This window comes from Peromyscus maniculatus, chromosome 12 (genome assembly GCF_049852395.1).
Source record: "Peromyscus maniculatus bairdii isolate BWxNUB_F1_BW_parent chromosome 12, HU_Pman_BW_mat_3.1, whole genome shotgun sequence".
Lineage (NCBI taxonomy): Eukaryota > Metazoa > Chordata > Mammalia > Rodentia > Cricetidae > Peromyscus > Peromyscus maniculatus.
Genome location: NC_134863.1, coordinates 25,980,211 through 25,988,816, shown reverse-complemented (window position 1 = coordinate 25,988,816; position 8,606 = coordinate 25,980,211). Strand labels below are relative to the sequence as shown.

At 46.6% G+C, this 8,606-nt stretch overlaps 1 long non-coding RNA gene across 1 annotated transcript; it reads left to right on the top strand.

Moving 5' to 3' along the window:
* The first annotated feature begins 25 nt into the window (after positions 1–25).
* Positions 26–5,296, top strand: LOC143268000 (uncharacterized). Its single transcript, XR_013043584.1, has 3 exons — positions 26–207; positions 1,191–1,338; positions 4,626–5,296. It is a non-coding gene; the product is annotated as an uncharacterized LOC143268000 (long non-coding RNA).
* The last annotated feature ends 3,310 nt before the right edge of the window (positions 5,297–8,606 follow it).

Genomic DNA, 8,606 nt, shown 5'->3' with positions numbered 1-8,606 from the left:
AGAACGCATAGGATGGGGGCGGGAATTAGGAACCCTGGGTAGATGGGAAGCAGTGGGCCCTAGGTTTCGTTCATGCCACAGCATATTGTGAATGCAATTCAGGCATTAACTCAGTTCGTCCTTTCGGGCACTTTTACCTCCACATTCTCAGTTGAGACAACTTGGGCACTAAGCAACTTGCCCAAGACGAGGATTAAGTAGAGAGAGGTAGGTCCAGGCTAGCTCCAGATTCCTCCCTCCTAAACTCTATCATACTAAGAAAGGGGTGTATAAGAGCTAGCCCAGAATGCTTGGGGACACAGAGCAAGAAGGAACATGTATTCTCCCCACAGAGTGTGATCACATGTGGTGGGTGCTTTTACACACACAAAGGCAGTGAAGTCTCCGAGTACCTTTACTGTAGGGAATAACATCAGGCTCAAAGCTTGGGGTAACTTGTGTATGGTTAGATCCCTGACAGTCGCCCCAAACCCAAGTCCGGGTCTTTTGATTTGAAGATGATTTTTTTTTCTTTTAGAGGCAAGCAAAGACCCACTGTGGTCTGCTTCCTCCTTTGTTATTTTACATCCATTTCTAAGGGGCTGGTCACAACCATCCAGTCTTCCAGCCCGTTTACGCAGTGGTGTGCATTAGCTAGAATCAATGAGTTCCTTCACCCAGGGCCTTCAAAGGTTTCTGTAGTTGTGAGATGAAAGCCGTTGTCTCTCCTTAAAGCAATTTCAAGCCTCACTGAGCAAGTGGGGTTTGGGTTTATGTATGCAGAGGGCTTCTCACCGCCCGCTGCCATCCATTTGCAAAGGGCCTGTCCTACTGTTATTTGTCAAAATCCTGCAGGTGCTTGCACACCTGGATGATCTGGGGAAGCCACTCACCCACAGGCAAGATCTAGGGATGAGAGAAATTAATCACTGGCTATCTACTGCCTACCCAAGGGCCTTGGTGGAGGGGCATTCAGTTGTGGTATAGGCCCCCCACTAGCAGCATGGGAGGGGTTGGTGGGGCGTGCGCGCGCGGGGGGGGGGGGATAGGCAGGTGTGTTTTCTAGGAGAAAAAAGAAAGAGCTGGAGAAGCCTATTTGATGTCTCCTGGGCTCTGGCCACGGAGGTCTGGTGTGTATGTGCATATGTGAAGATATGCTGGTCTCTTCCTTCAGCATGAATAACACAGAGCAAACAATGATTTTCACGCAGAAGGGGCTCATCAGACAAAGTGGGAGCCACCTGGTGATGGAATATGATTTAAAAAAAAAACAAACCCAAATTTTAGTGTGCCAGATGAAAATACAAGAGAGGAATCCCACAATGCTGTCCGGAGCAGTCTGATGTCTGTCCGTAGGAGGTGAGGTCAAGAGGCAGCTCGGTCAATCGATACCATGAAACAGAACAGAATGAAGAGAACACCGCAAGGGCCCTGTGATCATACAATTCAGGGATGTTGTTTTCCTCTGAGAGGCGAGTGTAGGACGGGAAATGGGGTTGCTGGTCTAGCCTTGGAGTGGGTGGTGGGTTCACTGATGTTCCTAATATTCCAGAATTCACACGGACTTTTGGATGTGCCACGTATTGAATCTTCTAAAGTAAGCCAGTCAAATAGGCTACACCCTTCTCCTCTGCTTTCCCGTGGACCTGAGTGTTGGCTGTACCTTCCTCGTCACCATTTTATTTTTCCTTCTTCTGCCAGATTGTCCTCATCAGTCTGCAAACATGGTCTCATTTCTCCCACTCTATCCCCCTCCATTCGCACCCCGTTTCTTTGGCCCCTCTGTATTACAAAGTCCTTCCAGGCTGCTCTCCCTTAGCCTCTTTTGTATTTGCTCAAATTAGGGTCTCATCTCCATCACTGCACTGCATCTGTGATAATCTGAGATCATTTCTGAGCCTTGGCTCCCTAGCATCTGACCTTGTCATTCACTTTCCCGCCCCTGAGCTGCTTTCTCTCGTGGGCTTCCAGGACATACCCAGCTCACGATCTCCTTCTCTGCTGGTGCCTTCTTCTCAGCCTTGTCCTGTTGCCTCAATCGGAGGCTGATCCTTGGATTTCTCTACCTGTGCTCACTCTTTTTTTTTTTTTTTTGGTTTTTCGAGACAGGGTTTCTCTGTGTAGCTTTGCGCCTTTCCTGGAACTCACTGGATAGCCCAGGTTGGCCTCGAACTCACAGAGATCCGCCTGGCTCTGCCTCCCGAGTGCTGGGATTAAAGGCGTGTGCCGCCAACGCCCGGCTGTGCTCACTCTTTTTTACCCCCATGCCCCAGTCTCACATTTTAGATGCCGGATTTAGGTCTCCATCCTGAGCCTCTCCTTAAACTCCTTATCAGGACTTCCAGCTGTCTTCTTGAGCGCATCATTAATGTCTACGCCCCTTCCCCTGCTTAGCCTGTCTAAACCTCACGTTCCATATTCCTTTGCAAGCCAGCTCCTTCAGTCTTTTCCACACCAGCAATGGCAAGTGTAGCTCTTCTAGCGGTTCAGGTTCCAGGTTGTGACTCCTGAATGCTTTTCTCTCATAACTCATATCTAACCTGAGCAAATTCTCTTCCATCTGTTTGCAAAAGTCACCCACCACCTGAACACACCACCTCCAGTACCCTCATCTGAGTAAGCCGCGCTCATCTGTACTATGGCAGTGGCTTTCTAGTCCAATCCCCTGCTTCTGTTCTTGCTCTTCTGTGGCTTCCGGCACCATCCTTTGGACATTGAAGACTGATCGCATCATTCCTTTCCTCAGACCCTTCAATTGTCTCCTACTTAGAGTAAAAGTCAGAGGGATCCACAGGCCTTCAGACTCCCCAAATCTACCCTGTTCTCTGTTCATTTCCCCCTAGGCATCCCGGCCACGCTGCCTCACAGAAAGGTCAGACTCACCCCTGCCTTTGAAATACACTTGTGTTGCCTCTGCTGGGACTGCAGCTTCTTCAGATCTCCAGACAGCTAACTCCTCAGCTTCTCAAGCTTGTATCTAAAAGTTACCTTCAGAAGGGGGGCATCTCTGACCCCTCCATTTAGAGGGGAATACAGCATCCCTTTCAAGTTCTCCCTTACTTTACTCTCACCAAATGTTACATGTTTTTAAAATTTTACTTGATTAACTTTTGATATTCTGCTACAGGAATATGTGGGACCTTTTAGCTTTATTTTATTCACATTGTATTTTAGGGCCCTAGAATAAAACTGAATGCAAAACAAGCCCCATTAATGTTCAGTGACTTAATGAGGCTTCCCCCTTTTCCCTTCTGCCTCTATTTTCTTTCTTCTCCTTCCTTCCAAGAGGATGTCCTGGGAAGTGATAGTCCAGTGTTTGTCCAGCTGGTATCACTAACTGGTCTTAGGAACTAAAGCTTTACCTGTGTCAGAAATGATCTCTGGTCTCTGTACCATTACCATCACAGCTATATCACAACTATCACCCACTCACACTAGCCATGAGCTCAGGTCCCCTCTCCTGCACGGTCCGCCCACAGCTCACTTTCTCCTGGTTCTGCATTTACTATTTCACAGGAAGAAGCAAGAGAGATGGTGCTACCTGATGCTTGGGTCACAGTGGGGCTGAGATGGAGCTGGCGATGGCTGTACCATAGTCCAGACCTTGGCTCGGGTCTAGCCCACTTCCGGGGTTTGGCTGTGGAGTACATTCATCCGTCTCCTTGGAGTCGATGCACCCTGTGTGCGTTAACTCCGGTTAAGGCACCTTCATGTTCTTTTGCAAACACTGCAGTTTAAAACTTTCAGCTCAGTTCCTAAGCTGCAGGAGTCTGGGGAAAGGCAACTGTTCTCTAAGAGTCTGTATAGGCTGCCATCCAAGACTCAGGTGACTGCCATCTCAATTGGAGGCTGTAGCCCTCTTCCTGGCCAATGACTATTGGCAGAATTCCATTTCTTGTGGTTTTAGGCCAGTTTTCTTGCCAGCTATTAGCAAGAGAATCCACTGATTTCCAGAAGCCCTCCTCAGATCTTAGTGACATACTCCTCTCACAGAAGTCACAGCCTGGTTGTTGCTTTTGTTTCCCAGTCTACCAGAGACCTCTTCTATTTCTTCTTGCCTTTTTAAAAGGCTCACAGGATGAAGTCAGGCCAACTGGAATGATCCTTCTTTTGGATAATTTCAAGTCAACTGGTTGGGGACCATCATCACATTTGCACATTCCCGTCTGGCACGTAAACTTAGTCATAGGGGTGATGCTCCATTAAATTCATGGATTCCCCCACACTCAAATGGATGACAATGTAGTTGAGCATGTACCACAGCAGGCAGAATTGTGACAGGACCTTAGAATTCTGCCTGCCACAGCGTGCCTCTCAGTAGGGTAAGGAGAAGAGATCCATCATCTTTCTCCAGAGACTCAGGACCCTCAAGACAGCCGACACAGCTACCATGAGGGTCCTGGATCGCCTTTCCCTCCTCATATCTCCTTGGGCAGCCATTTCTTGAGACCCTTCTAGAACTAGTTAGGAAAAGCAGAGTGATCCTCATAAGTGAGAATAGCCACCTAATCAGAATCTGCTTAAGGACCTGAAATGTGTGTGTGTGTGTGTGTGTGTGTGTGTGTGTGTGTGTGTGTGTGTTACTAACTACCACAGTGGGATGCAGGATATGGATGTGGCTCTTTGTGATTTTTTTTTTTTTGCAGTTGATTTGACTTTCTGAAGAACTGCCCTGGCCTACATGACACCTTTACTTACAAGGGACAAGGTGGTCCCAAGGCAGACACGGCCCCTCAGCATATGGCTTAGTAAGTGGGACAGGAGCTGGACTTCAGCCACTACCATCCCTCAGAAAACTGCCTGCTTTTCCTGCCCCCAGACTTTCTATTCCTATCTCACATTATTCATCTTCTAAATATGCACAACACTCCCTCCCCCACCTCAGGAAAAGAAAGAATAAAATAAAATGAAACACCCTCTTCAGTCTTCTCCACCTTCCCTCTGCAAGAACTCTAATCCTTTCTTCATGTGGAGAGAGGTTGTTCTAGCTGTCTCTGTATAGATGATTCAAATCTGTACCTTGGTCCCACCTCCCTCTTCAAATCTCAGTCCTGTGTCTAGCATCCCAGATCCCAAGTCCACAGAGGATGCATAGTCTTTCCTCAGGCCAGCCCCAGACAATTCCAGTGTGCTAGTGGAGATGTATTCGTCTTGTTACCCATGACATACTAAAAAATCAACCTGACATCCTTCCCTGTCTGTAATTGAGTCTGTACCATTGTCCTTTTCCTGATGGTCCTTCTGCTCCACACTGATCTAAGCCGTTAGCTTCTCATGTCTGCACTCAGACTTCACATCAAGTGCAACAATTTTCTGATCATGGCCCTTTTCCTTTCCTAGTGGTTCTTCCTGAGGGTAGTTTTGTGTCCCTTTGGGTAAAGTATGATCACATTTCTGGTTATCACAGCTGGCTGTGAGCTGTTGTTAGCAAATGGTTAGCAGAGGCCAGGGATGCTGATAACCATCCTATAGAGCACAGGTTAGCCCTCCAAACAAAGACTTATCAGCTGTGTCAAGATGGAGAAACCACGGTCTACGTCCCTTCCTCCACATCCCTTGGTGCCACAGCCTGATTCTACTTAAGGAAATGCATTCTGCACATACTTACCCCTCTCTTTATATATATAAAGCCCAGTTTTCTATAATCTCAAAAGCTACCTCTGCCTAAGATAGCTTCCGTTTTCCTTTTCAAGCCAGTAAATCTTTCCATTCTCTTAAAGCCCATACACAGCAGCATCGCCACACTGTGTGTTGGGTTGGTCTTCTTTGTCCCTTTAAGCCCACTCTTGAGTCATCTCTGTCTTAGCCTGTATATCAGGATGGCAGCTTCTGGGCTCTGATGGTCTTCAGTGTCTGGTGAGTTTGGCCTATGGGAGGAAACAGTAGGTGTTTTTCCCCAGCTCTGAACCCAAGTCTCCTGCCTTGGATGTCCAGCATCCGCTCCGATCTAGCACCTCTTCTTCCACTCACCATTCACTTACCTTTGCTTGTGGATTTATTGACTTTCAGATGGCCTTTTACCATGCAGACCGGGCTGGCTTCGCACTCATGAGTCTCCAGCCTCGGACTCTGGGGTGTTGGGTTTACAAGGAAGGATCTTCACTCCAAGCAACATGCAATTCTCTTTGTTCATTTGTTTTTTTGTTTTGTTTTGTTTTGTTTTGTTTTGTTTTTTGAGACAGGGTTTCTCTGTGTAGCCTTGGCTGTCCTGGAACTCATTCTGTAGACCAGGCTGGCCTTAAATTCAGGGATCCAGCTGCCTCTGCCTCCCGAGTGCTGGGATTAAAGGCATGCTCTGCCATATCTGACTTGACATGCAATTCTGATAGGCCTCAGAAGTACTGTTTCCTCAGGGGTTGTAGTTCACTGGTTTTACTTACTGCTTGCCTTCCTAGGTCTAGGGATAGCAACAATTTCCCACAACTGCTCGTCCTTGGGTTTACCACTGTGATCAGTTTGGTAAACTCTGCCAGTCCTCAGTAAATATTTTCTTAACTAAACTTTCCTTTTAAAAGATTTTTTTAAATGTTTACGTTATTTGTATGTGCGTAAATGTTTTGTCTGGATGTATGTCAGTGTATCATATGTGTACTTGGTGTCCACAGAGGCCAGAAGAAGGCATTAGATCCTCTGGAACTGGAGTTACAGGTGATTGTAACCGCTGCCCCATGCCAAGTGGGTGCTGGGAATTGAACCCAGGTCCTCTGGAAGAGCAGCCAGTGCTCTTAACCACTGAGCCATCTCTCCAGCCCAGCTAAGCTTTCTTGAATGTACCTTATGCTCCTTGCTGGATCCCCACTGCCACAGGAGAATTCTCTCTCCTCTGGGCTCCTAATTCAGAGCTGGTTGTTGGGATCACGCCTTTGCCATTCAGTGTGGATGGATGCCCTACAGTGTGGTGATCTATTTGTGTCTACTATTTTCTGTGTTTCTACATTCTCTTGGCATATTTCCACACTCAGCAAATGTTTACCCATGAAAATTATGAGTTTCTTAAGCAAAGTGAATTTAAATTAATTCTTTCATATCAGAATTTTTTTTGAGGGGACTTGAACTCAGAGACGGTTCTCTGGTGGTTCAGAACCGAGCAAACCGTGGACCCTGTGATGTGAATTCTGCTGTTCAGACACTTAGTTCCGTTTAAGTTCTGGTGCCAGAAGAAGTTCTGTCTATGTGTTGCTGCTGGATAAGGAATTCTCATTAAAATGGATGGTTTCTGGATTGTCTTCCTCCCTGGAAACCAATATCGCCTTCCTCTAGGACTCTGCCTCACTATCCTGCCGCTGGTCTGCAGGGGGCCAGTGTTCCGCTTGTCCCTGTGTCAAAAGCCTGGTGCCACACTGTGCCCAAGCCGTGCTTAATAAATGCCTCTTTGTCCCATGATTCACTTCAGTGAGTTTTTATTTAAATATTTAATGAAGTAAAATTGGTATAAGTGCCTCCTTCGGGAATCTTGGGAAAGTACAGGGATGTAATCAAATGGTTTGCAAATTGTATTTACTTATTTATAACTCTAATTTGAAAAGAAGGGGCTGGACTTTTGAAAGGGGACACTCACATTTCATAAAGAGTCTATGGAATGAGGGGGAAATCGTTCCTAGGAGAAGGGGTACATGCCAAGCCACTGTCTGGAGTTACTGCTTCCTATCCGTCTGATGCGGTAATGGTTATTTGTAGGGGTAATTAAAACAGCAATTCTTTCTGACTGTTGCTAAATACAGGCCCATCTGTCTGCTTGTGCTGTGGAGGTCTGAGTGCAACCCTGATTCTGGTTATTTTCATGGCAAAAAAAAAAAATCCCACTCAGGTTTTCAGTGTTCCCGAGTGATGAGGGAGGGGAGGGGAGGGGAGGGAAGTGGAGGGGAGGGATGGAAGGCATGCAAACCACCTGAATGATTTTACAGAAGAGCTTGCAATCACTGAAGCTACAAACAGGCTAAGTGACCCAGCCACATTATGGGGTTTTTTTTGTGGGTTCCAGGCACTTATGCCCTCATAGGTCTCCTTTCCATTAAGAATATAAAAACTCATCTTAGCCGGGCGGTGGTGGCGCACGCCTTTAATCCCAGCACTCGGGAGGCAGAGCCAGGCGGATCTCTGTGAGTTCGAGGCCAGCCTGGGCTACCAAGTGAGTTCCAGGAAAGGCGCAAAGCTACACAGAGAAACCCTGTCTCGAAAAACCAAAAAAAAAAAAAAAAAAAAAAAACCCAAAAAAAGCAAAAAACAAAACAAAACAAAACAAACAAACAAAAAACTCATCTTTTACTACTGTTTTGACGTGACGAATAAATAAGTGTTATGTATAAACACACTTTTGTGGACCCCTAAATTCATTTCGTTCTCTAAGTACTGGTTCTCCTGTGCCTAATGAATGCCTCTAAGTGAACAGAATGGAAAGAAAAGTTATCTTAGCCCCTTTAGATGATTCAGAAGGACTTGGGCCCAAATCCATTCTCAGTGACTGCTGAAATAGGGGTTATGCTCACAAACAAGATGAATGAATATTCTTTCTCTGAGAACATCCCAGGTGTGGGCTGCTTACTTTGTAACCAGTCCTGGGCCAGCACACACATGGCCTTACACGGTGATTGCCCCTTTCTCACATGGGGACTGTGAGAAACGGGTGC